The sequence below is a fragment of the Cynocephalus volans genome, chromosome 9 (assembly GCF_027409185.1).
Source record: "Cynocephalus volans isolate mCynVol1 chromosome 9, mCynVol1.pri, whole genome shotgun sequence".
Lineage (NCBI taxonomy): Eukaryota > Metazoa > Chordata > Mammalia > Dermoptera > Cynocephalidae > Cynocephalus > Cynocephalus volans.
This window is the reverse complement of record NC_084468.1, coordinates 107,792,954-107,808,996: the sequence shown is the minus strand read 5'-3', so window position 1 is coordinate 107,808,996 and position 16,043 is coordinate 107,792,954. Positions and strand designations below refer to the sequence as shown.

The 16,043-nt window shown below is 36.1% G+C and overlaps 1 protein-coding gene and 1 pseudogene across 2 annotated transcripts in view; one reads left to right on the top strand and one right to left on the bottom strand.

The window, feature by feature from the left end:
- Positions 1–16,043, bottom strand: part of AFG2A (AFG2 AAA ATPase homolog A) — a 362,485-nt gene that overhangs the window by 274,813 nt on the left and 71,629 nt on the right. The gene's annotated exons all lie outside the window — the stretch shown is intronic.
- LOC134386514 (S-adenosylmethionine decarboxylase proenzyme-like) lies at positions 7,080–8,098 on the top strand (annotated as a pseudogene).

The following is a 16,043-nucleotide window of genomic DNA, read 5'->3' as shown; positions in this document are numbered from 1 at the left end:
GAAGTGTGGGGGGTGACCAGGTGTAGGGTATGGAGGATGTCAAGGGTGGGAAACGTGGAAGGGCAGAGCAGTGTGAGAAGAACATCCATTCGAGAGGATGGCCTGGTACACAGTGTCAGAGTCCCGGAAAGGTAAGAAGGGGATCCCCGCAGAGGAACATCCCAGCACAGGTTGTCAAAGTCAGTGGGGTGAGGAAGGTGCTGCAAGAACAGGGAGTGGTGGGAAAGGGAGATGTTGGCAACACTCTAACACAGGTGTTGGAGCCTAGTGGGGCGAGGAGCATGTCTGTACTGAGAGGAAGGGCCAGAGACAGCAAAGTCCAGAAGGACTGATCAAATAAACAAATATATTAAAAATAATAACAGCCAGATTCTCACTATTAGAGAATTTAGTTATAAATACAAAAAACAAAAGATGAGAATGAATTGTTGTAATGAACTGAAATTAGAGATAGTGTAAATGCAAAATTTTCAATACATTTAGGTAAAAAAATAAATATAAGTGTGTTCATATATATGTACTTATACGTATATAGTACTTATGTATATGTACTTATGTATATACTATATACATACATATGTACCATATATATGGTGTGTGAAAAAAAAAAAATATATATATATATGTCTCTCTCCATATATTTATTACTGAGCTCTGTTCCCTGGGAGAACCCGAGAATAGCAATAAGCATACCTAGCATACAGAACTTGGCTTCTAAATTCTCCACCAAAAGGTATCAGAGGACTTCCGGTCAAGATGGTGGAATAGACAGTCCCCAGCATCACTCTCTCCCACAAATCAACCAATTTACAACTATAAAAAAGCAACGATAGGCAAGCTGGGGCCACTAGAGCTCAGGGAAAGAGGAGGAGAGACCTAAGGAGTGCATGAAGGCAGGAGAAGCCACAATGAGAGAAAGAAAAAACTGCTCCAACCATTTCGAATCCCAGCTGCTTCAAGGCTGGAGTTGCTGAGTGCACAGAGCAAGAACTGACAAAAGCCACAGCTGTGCCCTCTGGATGAAGTTGCTTGGAGGTGCCAGGGGAGAAGAGACCCTGGTCTCTTGCCCACAGACCAGCGAGACCACTAATAGGGTTCCCATGGACCCACATAGGAGTGAGGAGCCACAACAACTGAAAAAAAAAAAGCCACTCAAGAGACTGGTGAGTCATCGCAAGGGACTGGCATATGGCCCATCCCATGGGAAGTGTCTGGAGCACAGGCAGTGGGGGAGACAGGCCACTGGGGGAACAGCACAGGACCACTTAGAGGAGACAGATCAGGAATATAGAATTGCATGGTGTGCAATTTGATGAAAAGACTCAAGCCCAGACCAGAGTTTCTACACAACCCAGGTGCACCAGATCTCACTAAACCCAGAACTACCTACAAAGTCAACCATTAAAACCTGAGCTGTACAAAAAGCCTTCCCTAGGGAATCAGCAGCAAAGCCGCAATTTAGCTCAACCACAGAGCTCAAGTGCTGGTCCCCACAGGAAGTTCCCCCATTTTAGAAGTAAGCAAAGGACAACAAATTAGTTCCCGCTCAGAGTTTAAGTGGTGGGAACAGCAAACAATCCAACACAGAACTGAAAGAATAAACAAAGTACCCACAACCAGAGACAAAGTTTGATATTAACTAGTAAAGGTCTCATTTCACCAAAGAACACCTATAACATCTAGAAGGACCAGAAGTCCCCTGGGCTACCAAGCCAGAAAGTGGGGGAGGGCCAGGGGCCTCACTCAGCCATGCCCTCCAACACCCACAACCAGTCCCGAGGATGGGGGACAAGGGCCTCGGCCATATCTCTCCCATATCCACGACCACTCCCAGCAATGACCAATGAGCTGCCACAGGAAGCCCCCTGGCTCTCCCAAACTCAGGGCCTTGGTCACACTCCTCCGACATACACAACCAGCCCAGTGACAACCACCAAGCCACAGCAAGAAGGGCCCAAGTTCCCGAGCTGGGGTGGTAGGGAGCAAGGCTTTTGCCACACCTCTCTGACATCTGCACCCAGCCCAGCAATGACCTAGCCAATGCTGGAAGCCCCCTGGTCTCACCTGTGGGAATGAGGGGGGAGCCACAGGCCTCAATCCTGTCCCTCCTTCTTCCTCCTTTTTCCATCCCATTTCCTTCCTCTTTCTCCTCTCCCCTTCCCTCCCAACCGCTCTGCAACATCATAGAATGTAAAATAATAATAACATTAATAAATAAATAAATAAATTTTTAAAAGGGGAATAGAACAAAAAAAGCAGTGATTATGGATATAGGGTGGAAATTATGGAAATAGCGTGATTATTGAAATAGCGTAGAAAATAATACAGTTTTGCCTTTGGGGAAAAAAAAAAAGATACCAGGGCCCATGGGAGAAATGGCTGATCCCTAGACTAAGGCAGACAAAGTACAAAATGAGCCTGGAAATCTTGTACTACATAGTGAAAAAGTGCTCAAAGAATGAGAAAGACATGCCAAAAGCCCACACAAGCCAGCTTAAAAGAGTGCCAAACTGGTGCAACTGAGGCACCAATACAAATAACAATAGTAATGAATTATGACCCCTTGAATAGCATAGGAATTCTCAAGCTCATACAAATATAAATAAATTAAAAATTGGTTAAGGAATGAAATATTTATACAGTCTCAGTGTGACTTCTCACAAAGTATTAATAACTTCACAGGGGAAAAGAGTAATTTTACAATGGAGAAGTCTGGCAGATACCACCATAATCAAAGTTAATTTCACTAGAAATGGGAGAAATTAAAATCAAATATCATCTGATAGAATAAAATGGGAAGAACATTGAATTACTTCCATGAATAGCCTAAATCTAATCAGGATATCCTACACAAAAACTGGCCTATAGTCATAAAAAATGTCAAGGTCATTAAAGTAAAGACTGAGGAAATTGTTGCTAAATGAAAGATTTAAGAATGCAATACATGATTCTGGCCTGAATCATTTTATCATAAAGCAAATTATGGGGACAACTGACAAACCCGGAGTTGTAACAATAATGTTCATTTCTAATATAATGGTTACATTGTGGTTATGTAAGAGAATGTTACTTTTTGTAGAAATACACGATACAGTAATCATATCGGGAGTGATAGGGCTTATGGCAGCAACTTATTCTCGAATGCTTTAAAAAATTTTTGTGACTATCCCTGCTAATTTTCTCTAGTAAGTTTTGAAAGTTTAAATAAATGAAAGAAAGGAAAAACTTGTGCCACAGACATAGAAATATTTAAGTGAGACAAGAAAAAGGGCTTCAATACAAACAGATCCAGGAATAACAGAAGTGATAGAATTAGCAGGCAAGATTTTTAAAACAGTTATTATAAAGAGGTTTAAGAATTTTAAGAAAAACAAAAATTATTAGGAAAAAATTAAAAACATAAATGAAACCAAATGAAGCATCTAGAGCTAAAAGACATAATATCTGAAGTTAAAAATGCATGTAATGAGCTGCAAGCAGATATAACACTGCAGAAGAAAAAAGATCAGCAAACTCGAAGACAGAACAACCATCCAAACTGAAATATAGAAACAAACAAAAAAAGACAAAAAAGTGACCAGAGCCTCAGAAACCTGTACACCAATATCAAAAAGTCTAATATATGTATAATTGGAGATGCAGAAAAAAGTGGAAGGGAACAGACAAAAATATATACAAATTTGATTTTTAAAAAACACCACAGATCCAAAAAAGCTCAGTGAATGCCAAGTAAGGAGACCACACCAAGGCACATCATGACTAAATTTCTGGAAATTTGTAACAAAGAGAAAATCTTAAGAGAAGTCAGAGAATATGAGGAAACATTACATATAGGCAAACAAAGAATATCTACTGACTTCTCATCATAAACAATGAAAGCCAGGTGACAATGGAACAAAAGTGCTGCAAGGAAAAAAAAACTAAAGCAAGAATGGCATACCCTTAAAAATTAAAGTGAAGTAAAGACATTATCAGACAAACAGAACTGAGAGAATTTGTTGCCTGTAGATCTTCTCTACAAGAAATGTTAAAAGAAGTTCTAAAGCCTAATGGGAATTTATATTAAATGGAAACCCAGATTTACACAAGGAAACTAAGTCTTAGGAATTGAATGGTAAATATGTGCACATGGAAGAATCTCCTTCTTCCATTAATTCTTTAATAGATAACCAACTAAAACAATAGTAGTACCGATATACTGTAGTGTTTAGAGCATACGTACAGGAAAAATAAACAAAAATAGCACAAAGGAAAGAAAAGTATATTGATGTAGTAAGAATTTTACACATATACATAAAGTGGTATAGTGTTATTCAAAGACAGGCTGTAAACTAAGTATGTATACTATTAATCCCTGAGCAAGTTTTTTGTTTGTTTTTTGGCAGCTGCCAAGTAAGAAGATCTGAACCCTTGATGTTGGAATTATATAACACTGCATTCTAACCACTTGAGCTAACCAGCCAGCCAATGAGCGAGTACTTTTTAAAAAGTAAAACAAAGACGCTTAGCTATTAAGATATAAGGAAGAAAAAAATTGGATTTCAAAATACACTCAATCCATAAGAAGACAAGAGAAGAGAGAAAGAAAAAAAAAAAAACAAAGAACACAGATGAAACAGACAAAAAAATTATGGGCATAAAAATGTCTTTCAAGTTACAAACATGCCTGATGAAAAGCAGACAATCTTTAATATTGTTTTTGTATACTGCTGCTGAATGAATGTGTTCCCCCCAAAATCATATGTTGAGATACTAACCCACAATGATGATGGTATTAGGAGGTAGGGCCTTTGTTAGGTAATTAGTTCATAAGGATGGAGCCCTCATGAATGGGATTAGTGCCCTTAGAAGAGACAGGAGAGCTTGATCTCTCTCTCCCTCTCTCAGCTCTCTACCCCGTGAGGATACAAGAAGATGGCCATCTGAAAATCAGGAAGCAGACTCTCACCAGATACCAGATCTGCCAATACTTTGATCTTGAATTTCCCAGCCTCCAAAACTATAAGAAATAGATTTCTGTTAGCTAAGCCACTTAACTTAGACAACCACCTCCACAATGGGCTTCAAAAATACTGAAATATGATAATATAGTAAGAAATAAGTAGGTTAAAACATATGGGGATCGGGGTAGAAAAGTCGATAACAAAAATTCAAAAAGCAGGGGAAGAACGTCTCAAAGTTCAGGTTGACAAAATCCAGTCACCACCAGGACACTGCCATTCATCATGTTCAATTAAGATGAGCTATCTAATAGCATCAACATAAGAACCCTTATGTAATGACAGAGGCAGTTTTATCTTTTTGCCTGATTTTTTTTATTAATCCAAGATAATCTTTAAAAGAAAACTGTTTTAGAGTAATAGATTATACATAGTCCAAAAATTAATATTTGAGACTAATTAAGGGGCAGATGTATGGAAAGGGTGATTAACATTTTAAAATATCTGTCATATAAGATACCTCTACATTTCTGACTGAAATGTAGCAACAACCAGCGAATACATAAATAAACAAAATTAAGTGTCAGCAAGTAAACAAAGATTTGCTCAGGACAGTGATTTTGATAACTAAATATTTTTAATTAGCATATCAATCATTTGTACATTGGTACTTAAACTGTCTCCAAGCAATCATGTTTTCACAATAAATATTGTGAAGCTTATTTTCCCCCAAAGATACTACAGAGAGACTTCATGACTCCAACTTCATCACTGATGATTTAATTATCTCAATATCTTAAGTAATTTAGCCCCCAAATATATTTACTTGAATAAAACAAGCAATGAAACATAGTTATGCTGAGGTACAATGTTCTTGTTACCAGGGACAAAGGTCCATCTGCCTCAGTCCTTTCCCCAAGTCAGTGAAGAATCAGAGACCCAAGTCAAAAGCAACAGCAAATCTTTAATGAGCATAAAGGAAAGTACACTTCAAGGGATAAGTGGGCCAATTCTCCGAGCAGAGAATGGCACCTTACACAAAAGTTTAGAGTTTTTTATTTTACTAATTTTGCATATGCATTAGCTAACTTGATTGGCATTTTGATTGACAGGATAGGGTTATATAACTTTTTCCCACTGTGCATATCCTTACACATAATTCAATCTGTTATAATGATATGTATTTATGGACTGTATATTTATAAGCACCCAATGAGCATTTGCATGTTCAAAGGTCACCTTCTGTGCATGTTCTTGCACCTTGGAAGTCCCTAGCAGGCCCTTGTGGTCAAATCGTGGCTTCTTATTTATCAAGTTGCCCACAAAAGGGGTGGATTCTGGGTAGAGTTTCCACTAAGTTACCCAAAGGGAATGAACCTGGGTGTAATAATGGAGAAGTTTTATTTTCCATTTCCCTCTACCTGCTCATGACTAATTAACTGCCTAACATTCTCACTTTTTAAAGGATTTTGAAGAAATAGCAACAATTTAATACCAAATCAACTTTACAAGCTTGTTTTTAGACACAGGTTAAACTATGTAACAGGGACAAAAAATTTACACCCATAGCCATCACTGAGATAAATAAACTCGAAGTCATTTTCCAAAGAACTGTGGGATCAAGGAAGATGAAATGTAAAGGGCCAGATAGTAAATCTTTTAGGCTCTGTGGGCCACGTACACATATTGTCACATATTTTTTTGACAAAATGTAAAATTCATTCTAAGCTAGGGGACTAGACCAAAATAAGATGCAGACTAGATTTGGTCTAAAGACTGTGGTTTGCTGATCCCTTATCTAGGTTAATCCCATAAAATTTGAAATAGTTCAGCTCACACAATATGGCCAGCAACATGAGCTAGCACTCTCCTATCTCTAACAGGGAAGCAGCAGACTACAAAAGACTGAACTGTATCTGCATCTATTTCCAACAAACTCACATTCAACTTTCACTCACAAAAAAGCCAGAAAATTCTATTAATCCTTTTTTAAAAAAAAGTTAACATAAAATTAAAGCAAAAAAAAGGAACCTAAACTTTAGTAACACAGCTAGAACGACCCACACTGGTAGCAGCAGGAGAAGAGATTTAATTTAGTTGATTTTCTGTGGTTGTTCACTTTTCACCAGTCTCATGGTGATGGAAGCTGCACACTTTTTTGAAGGGAAGAGAAGCTGCCAAAAGTTTGGTTTTGCCAGGAGCAACCTAACTCAAACCAAGGATCTTGGGATCTTTACACTATCCCAAGATCCGAGTGGGATGTACTTTTGAAAGATGTGCAATGTTCAATCATAAGTGTGACAAAATCTGACAAGCACGAAGCTTATGTACTCAAGAGAGCAGCATGTTTGTCTCCAAGAGACAATTCAATTTGAAGACATGTGCTACCATTCTCTCGCTGAAAGCACTGATTACCCTGTTGACGCTTGCTAGGGATTACCATGTGCCTGACTCAATTCAAAGCTTCTTTTATTCTTGTAAGAATTTTATGAAGCCTTTTCACCAAGGGTACCCACACCAGAATTTTCAGGAAGAAATAGTTCCTTAAAGCAATTTTCCCAGATGGACCGGCACATTTTATGACACGTATGAATTCAGACTGTTTGTACTTGTATACTCTGGATTTCCCAGAGAGTTGGGTAGTCAGTCAGCCAGATAAAACCCTGGAAATTCTGATAAGTGAGCTTGACCCAGCAGTTACAGACAAGCAGTTACAGTATCAGTTCTACGTGAAAGATGGTATTACTGCAAAGGATGTCACTCAAGAAAGTGGAATTTGTAACCTGATACCAGGTTCTGTCATTGATCCCACACAGTTCAATCCTTGTGGGTGGGTATTCAATGAATGGAATGAAATCAAATGGAACTGACTGGACTATTCACATCACTCCAGAACCAGAATTTTCTCATGTTAACTTTGAAACAAACTTAAGTCAGACCTCCTATGATGACCTGACTGGGAAAGTTATGGAAGTCTTCAAGCCAGGAAAATTTGTTACCACCTTGTTTGTTAATCAGAGTTCTAATGTTGCACAGTGCTTTCTTTGCCCCAGAAGACTGAAAGTTTTAAATGTCTTGCTTGCCAGAGTGCTACGCTCAATGATTACAGTTCTATTTTTACCAGTTTTCCTAAGCAGCAGCAGCAACAGCAAAGCTGAATAAGAAAAATGAAGAAAAAATGCAAAAAGAGAACACATATAGAAGGTAATGGCTGCTTTTTATTTTATTTTATTTATTTATTCATTCATTTTTTTTGTCGTTTTTTCGTGACCGGCACTCAGCCAGTGAGTGCACCGGTCAGTCCTATATAGGATCCGAACCCGCGGCGGGAGCGTCGCCGCGCTCCCAGCGCAGCACTCTACCAAGTGCGCCACGGGCTCGGCCCTAATGGCTGCTTTTTAGATGTTGAAACTGGGGGACATGCTTTCTATAACCACCACTTGTAGCTGCAGAAAGCCTTAGATGTAATGATAGTGTAATCATTTTCTATTATATGCATTATTATATGAAGGAGTTAGATATTTTGCATGAATGCTCTCTCCTGTGTTTAGGTATTGTATGCCACTCTTGCTGTGAAACTAAAGTGCATGTAGAAAAAACCTTTTACTACATGAAACTTTACAACACTTGTGAATGCAATTCAGTGTGGTTTATACACAGTGTAATATTTCTCCAGGTATCATCCAAAATGCCCCAAAGGCAAGACTTTTGTCCTCACTGGGTCCTGGCCTTAGCCTAACCATCTGGGACTATTCTATTAAATTGTTGACAGAATTTTATATTCAGTTACCTCCACTTTCTAGAATATATTCTCTACTAATGTTATTGAAACCAATTTCTACTTTATACCAATGTTTTTTTGCAACAGCAATTAAAGTTTTTCTTCCACACACACAAATTGAAATAGTTCACTTCTGTCCTTGAGATCAAGTTATCAAAAATATCAGTGATATGATTGCTAAGAAGTAAAAAACCTGGAGATATTAAGAAAAACCAATGACACACACATAAAAAGCTATTTCAAAACATACAGTAATGTTGAAGATGTTCACGCCAGATGAAAACAACTTCCTTTGGTAGATATACCCTTAGAGAAACTCTCATGTACATATGCCAGAAAACGTGTAAGAATATTATTAAAGCACTGCTTACAACAATAAAAACTTGGAAATATCTAAAAATGCATTAATATAAAAATAAGTAAATAAATTGTAGCATCCTCATAAAATGTACTACAAGGCTATAAAAGTGTGAATGAAGGGCTCGACAAAGGAGAAAGTTTGGAAGCAGGGAGCCCAGCAAGAAAGCTATTCTACAACCAAAATGCGCTGCCTCATACATTTATAACAAAGAATAAGAGTTACTAATGTTTTGACAAAATATTTAAAGGTCATGGAACAGCTGTAATTTTTCCTATTGAGTATTCAGATATTAAGATCATTCTCCATGATTTCACCTTGCATGATCATTTTTACAGTCATGCACTACAATGCAAAGCAAGGACTGCCTGTCCACAATATAATATAAAATATTAAGTCAAATTTTTAAAACTGGGCTTTTCATTTACATGTGGTAAATTACACTTTTACCCAAAGGCACTGGACAAGATATTAAGAAAGTAAACAATAAAACAAGGATCAGGGCCCACCCAATAAAACAAGCCTTATATTTTTATTTTTTTTTTAAACAAGCTTTAGATAATTAGAATAGGTTTTTGTTGGCGGGGGTGGTGGTAAGAAATTTTTATGCAGATTTTATTCAGTTTAGGGCAACTAATTAGACAAGTTGTGGCCTAATTGCTGTTGTCAGTTTTTATTATAATTATTATCATGCCAATTCTTTATTATTGTTGTTCTTACAGCCACTCTCCATAAAAGTCAAGGGTATGACCTAAAATAGTAATTCAATGAAGACATTTCTTTAGGCATGCAATATAACTCAGTGCATATATACTGCCTTTTAATTATCTGGCTTAATTGAAGGAAAGTTAGAGAACCTGGAAAAATGGTCATTGTTCCCCAAAGAGTGTGGTTATAAAAAAAGATAATAATGAACATCAATGTTGTAATGTACAAGATTATAGGCATTTCATAATTTCTATGGTTTAAATATCCAATGTATCAAGGCAAACAGACTTGATATTTTGTTGAAAATATGAAAATATGGCATATAGCCTTAACCAGTGGAAGGGTCATTCCACTACGATATAGAGGTGGTCTGCAAGAAGTTTATGGATAAGAAGTAGTAATGCTTTTTCTCCCAAACCAAAACATAACAGAAAGAAAAAAAAACAATCAAAGAGATTTGAAAATCTAACCTAAAAACTTAGCACTGTGAAGAAAAACAAAAACTGGGTTGGAATAGTTCCAGTAAAGTATTACCTAAAAGTCACAGCAGTAACGAAAATACTGTGGGGCCCCCCTAGAGAACATGTGATTTTGTATAAAACTACATGCTGATAAACCTTACCTAGATGAGTGGCCTGCAAACTGCAACCCAAGTAGCTGAACTGATATGTTGCATTGATCTAGAATTTTATGAGAAGTCAAAGCAATTTCATCACAAAAAGATGTGATTTTGAGTTTGAAGTTCAATTTACCAAAAATCACTGTATTCTGGTACAAAGAATTGCAAATATTTACATTCAGTTTCAAAGATATATATTACATTTTACTCTACCACTAACTGAAAACTTAAGGGATCATAAACTGTGCTGCCATACTTTTTGTTCCATTTGAGATCAAATATACACCCATGTTTTAAAAACAGAAGGAAGCAGCAACTAGCATAAGCTAGTTTTGTAAAATCTTGCTAAATGCTTAATATATATTATCCCCTTTGTGAGTTACTCATAGAATGTTATTAGTGAAAGGGTTTTAGAAGTCACTCAGTCTAACCTACCTCACTTAAAACCTGAGACTAACAAAGCACAAAAAGCTGAGTAATATGCTGAGAGTCCTAGAACAAATTGAAGGGCAGAAATGATGATAAAAATTCAGAATTTTGGTTTCCAGACCAGTACTCTTCCTAAAGGTTAAGATGTTCTCTGTTTTCTCCAGGTCCTTAAAAGAAAAATGAAATGTCTCTTAAGATTTAAGATTTTACAAAGTACCAGCAACTCAAATTCATAGGTATCTGCGGTGAGCAGATCAAGTGGCAAGGGTGAAGTCTATTTCTTCCTAAATACATGTTAACATAGGCTAATCTGAAAATAAGAATTTTATTAATACCCATAATAAACAAGAGACCATTTACATCTAACTATAAGATTTAGGTGTATACAGTATGGTTTATGAATCCCATATTTGCTCCTAAGTTATTTAACTCTTTAAAGATAATACATGAATTCTTAGATAAGACTATATAAGGTGTTTCTTTTCCAATTTTACTTACCAAATAACGATAGTATGTTAGTCCTGCCACATCTTACCTCCTAGATAAGAATGAGTAAGAAAAACTGCCAGAAATAAGTTAAATACCATAAATTGGCTTATTTTGTAATAGGGTTATTTTTAACATTCCATGGCAAGATTTTGAGTATTCAAGTTTACAAAACAAAAATATCATAGATATAATGTGAGAATATTTGTCCAGCTGCTCTATTGATCTTGTGAGAACTAGACCTGATTTATCTTTTATAAATATATCTGTTTCATTATTTTAAATCATATCAGTCACAAATTCAAGTATAATATTTACAACTCACGCTCTTACAATTTTGCCCCTTTAATCACTACTGGGTTTTTCCCAGTCTTCCCAAGGGCTTTTTAAAATATGTCTGACACCTGCCTGGTGTTTTTGGCTATTACAATTCAAATCAAGTTTTTATAAGCTCTAAAATATCTAGGGAAGGCAAGTTAACCTAAGTGTTAACTATGGTTAAATGCTATGGAATATGCTCATAAAAACCCAAATTCACATGAGATAGAATTACATATATGTAATGTGAGTAAAGGATCTTGAAAATTAATAAAGAGTACAACATTAGCACATACAGAAGACCATTCTGGGAAAGCATTTCAAAGAGTTTGAAAATAGGCATTAAGGACTAGGCAAGAAAAATTGCAGGTAAATAAAAGCCCTAAAAAGCAACAGGGACTGGCATAGAAGAGAATAGAATTCAAGGTGTTCCTCTTAAAAAGTATAATACAAGCCGCCCCCACAATTCATTCATTCATTCATTTGTTCAGGAAAAAAAATGATGTTTCTTCAGAACTTCCATCACAGGCACCATGCTGGCTACAATAAAGCAAGTTGTAAAGGGTGCATGCATGTACCATGAAAATCTCTTGTTATTACTGACCACTCTTGTCACTTTAATGACTTCTCTGCAGAATCTCCAACACTGGTTCTCAGTTTCCAAGTTTTCATCTCTAGAAATGACCATTCTCTTGAGCTACAAACACATATATTCAACAGCCTTTTGGACATATCTACTATTTTGTCTACTATTTTATCATTTCAAACTGAACATGTCTAAATCCCAATTTGGTATCTTCTCTTTCACCTCCAACTTGCTTTTCCTCCCCTCCCCAGAGTCAGGGTATTTCCATCTGCCAGTCATTGAAAGTAAAAATTTTAATCACCTCTGACTTCTTTTCTTTCTCATTTCTCACATACAACTAACAATCAAGAACTACAGGTTCTAAATGTTACCCATTTCATATTAGTTTTTTCATCAAATGTCTCTCCCACTAAATTATGAGTTGATGGACCAGCCCATCTAATGCATCTTTGTTTACTGTATCTAGTTCCTGACACACAGAATGTGCTTAATATATATATTTGTTAGTTGTTCCAATTGCAAAACATTTACAAGTATTTCTTAAAGTGTTACAGACATAAAATAGTAATATCTATTTCAACTCTAATTAAATTTCATTCAAAAGGGAGTTATAGGATGGAAAAAATAACTAGTCTTTCTTCATCAGTTAACATGTCTGTGAACAAAAATTAGACTCAACAATAAAATTTTCTTTCTCTGTATTAGATTTCTTATAAGTCTAAAAGCACGCATCTTCTAAATCTCTCTAGGTCTCAGATTTCAAATGCTAAAGGTTTTGTTTTATTCTTGTCATTTTTTTACTTTTAGCTAAATGTTTATGAAATGTTTTTATGTCAAGACATCTTTTTTCATGTATCAACTTTATCAACTGATATAAGCCCAAATCAAAAAAATAATTTAATAACACACACAGGCTTAACATATGATGTCCCAACTTTAAAATGGTAGCTTACACACTGTACACATATTGCCAAATTTCAGTGAATCCAATCTAACTTCTAAATAAGTTTGTGAAACTAACAATGGTACATTATTCCATTTGTACCAAGAATCACAGGTTACTATTAGTTATTCCCTAGTAGCCATTCAAACAGTGATAAAACTAAGTATATGTCTTTATGTAATAATGATGCTACTAACTGCCAATTTAAGTAAATGGGGCACAAAAGACAACACTATTTGTAGAAATCGAAGGAATTTTTAAAGTTAAAACAAAACAAAACAAAAACTTAAGGGAAATGAGATAGAAACTCAAAAGCTTCCATACTCCAGATGAGCCCAAATGGCAATAAATGGAAAAATATAGTTAGGATCCACAAAAGGTACAAAACTGGACATAGCTCTGGTGAGATTATAAATTAGAAGCTGCACCCAAGGTGAAAGAAAAAATAACCAAAACACTAAGAGAAAGAGTTCTTTATACCGCTGGGGTCTAGACGAGTTTGGGGCCAGAACTAACACACACTTTTATAGACTTCAACTGAGAACTGCAGTTAAACAGACAAGCCCAGGGCAGCCCCCAAACCTGGGTTCCCCAGCCATGTTCCTCTCAGGGCTTTTCCTAGTAAATTTCCATTGTCATCAAAGATGGGGGCTGATGAATAGGACAGAAAGTATTCTCCAAAGCCCTCACCCACAGAATCCACAATCTTCCCAATGATTCTTCTCCTTTCCTGTGCTTTACTCATCTTGTTCATTGCAGAACCAAACTCAAAGCTGGCCTTTTTAACTTCAATTACTTCACTAAATGTCTGCAATATTCTGGATCTGTAATACTGACCTGAAAACTTTTTATTTAATTATTAATAGACCTTTTTTAAAATCAAATTTAAGATTTGCAGAAGAATTGAGCAAATACTACAAAGAGCTCCCATATATCCATCCCTACCTACTCCTACCCCTGCATACTCACTTTCCCCAATAAACTTATATTAGTAGGGTTCACTTGCTGCAATAAATGAACCAAGACTGACAACATTATTATTAACTGAAGTTCACAGTTCATCCATATTTCCTTAGTTTTTATCTAATGTCCTTTTTATTTTGTTCCAGGATCATATCCAGGATACTGCAGCATTATGTTTACTTATCATGCCTCCTTGAACTCCTCCTGGCTGTGACAGTTCATCAGACTTTCCATGTTTTTGAGAACCTTGAAAGTTTTGAGGTGTATTAGTCAGGTATTTTACAGAATGTCTTTCAATGAGGATTTGCAGAAAGTTTTTCTCATGGTTAAAAAGGGAGTTATAAACATTTGGAAGGAAGACCACAAAAGTAAAGTTCCATTTTCATCACATCATCCAAGGATATATACTATCAACATGGTTTATCACTGAAGGTGTTAACTTTGATCACCTTCCTGAGACAGTGCTTGTCATGTTTCTACAATGTAAAGTAGTACCTTCCCCCTCCTCTTTCCATATTCAATACTTTGGAGGAAGTCACTACGCACAGCCCACAATTAAGGACTAGGAAGTTATGCTCCCCAAAACTTTTTCATTTACCTTTTTAAACATAAACTACTCCAAAGCCTATAATGTACAAATGTTATCCTACTTTTACAGATGAAAAAAAATGAGACTTAGAGAACTTGTGTAAGTTTACAAAGCTAAAAAATGTTAGGGTTAGGGAGTAAACCAAAGCTATCTGAATCCTAGTTTAGTGCTCTTTTCACTGTGATATACTCAATCTCAAGGTCACAAATTATATAGTAACAGGTAAGCTTCAAACTCCACATTATTTAACCACCAGTCTTTTTTCAGGCACTTTTATTTCATTCATCTGCTTCCTATTTCTTTGGCAGTGATTACCCTTTCTTATTAACCCCACCAACTTCCATTCCTAGACCAAAGCTATGCTATTTTTCTGCTCTCCCTGTCATAGAGAAACAAAACTGGTTTTTAAACTGATTCCAAAAAACATCTTTCCACTTCTTTAAACCTACTGTATAGAAACTACCTGAGTTACCTTCCCCAGTAACTTGGTGTAATTAATGAAAAAAGTACCAGACACTAGTTTTATTTTTTAAAAAAAGAAAATGGAAGAGCAAAGAGCTTAGACCCTGTAGTCACAAAGTTCTGGGATCAAATTTTAATTCCATCACCACCATTTTGACCTTGGAAAAGTCTCTTAACCTTCTTAAACCTCGTTATCCTTATTTGAAATCCTAGAAACTAATCTTAAAGCATTCTGTGTATAAAACAGGTATCTATGCATTATTCCATACAACGTCTGCAATATGAACTCTGTGATTTACAGAATGCTCTACATAATTTAAAAACAGAAGCCTAAAGATGAACTTCCAAAGTTCAAATTATCTTCTACCTTTGATAACAGAATTGTAGGGGAACTAGTTAAATGAAGAATAGTAATTACTGTGAATTGTGCACGGCTTTGAAAAAACTACAAGTTTTCCTAAAAATAGGATGTATTTTGTACAATTCCTCTTTCAGAGAAATATACGGAAGAAAATTTCCCAAAAAGTCAAGGCTCATCACATTCCTATACACACCAATACAACTAATAAAGGACTTGCTGAAAATACCTGTCAGAAGCCTAACTCCCATTCTTCCAGAATCAGTGACAGTTCTTCATAAAGTAAAGCAGCCCAGCGATCCAAAGGCAATTAATTTATTGTAGCACTCCAGACAAAAGCAAGAGAGAAGTAGAGAGGAAATTTCAACTGGAAAATATTTTGATGTGATTGACTCAGATGACAAATTAAATTTAAGCACATGTCAAGTGCTGCAATCTGCACAAAAACATACACATATGCCAGAGGATATTAAGAAACCATACCAGCCATGGTGAAGTCTCAA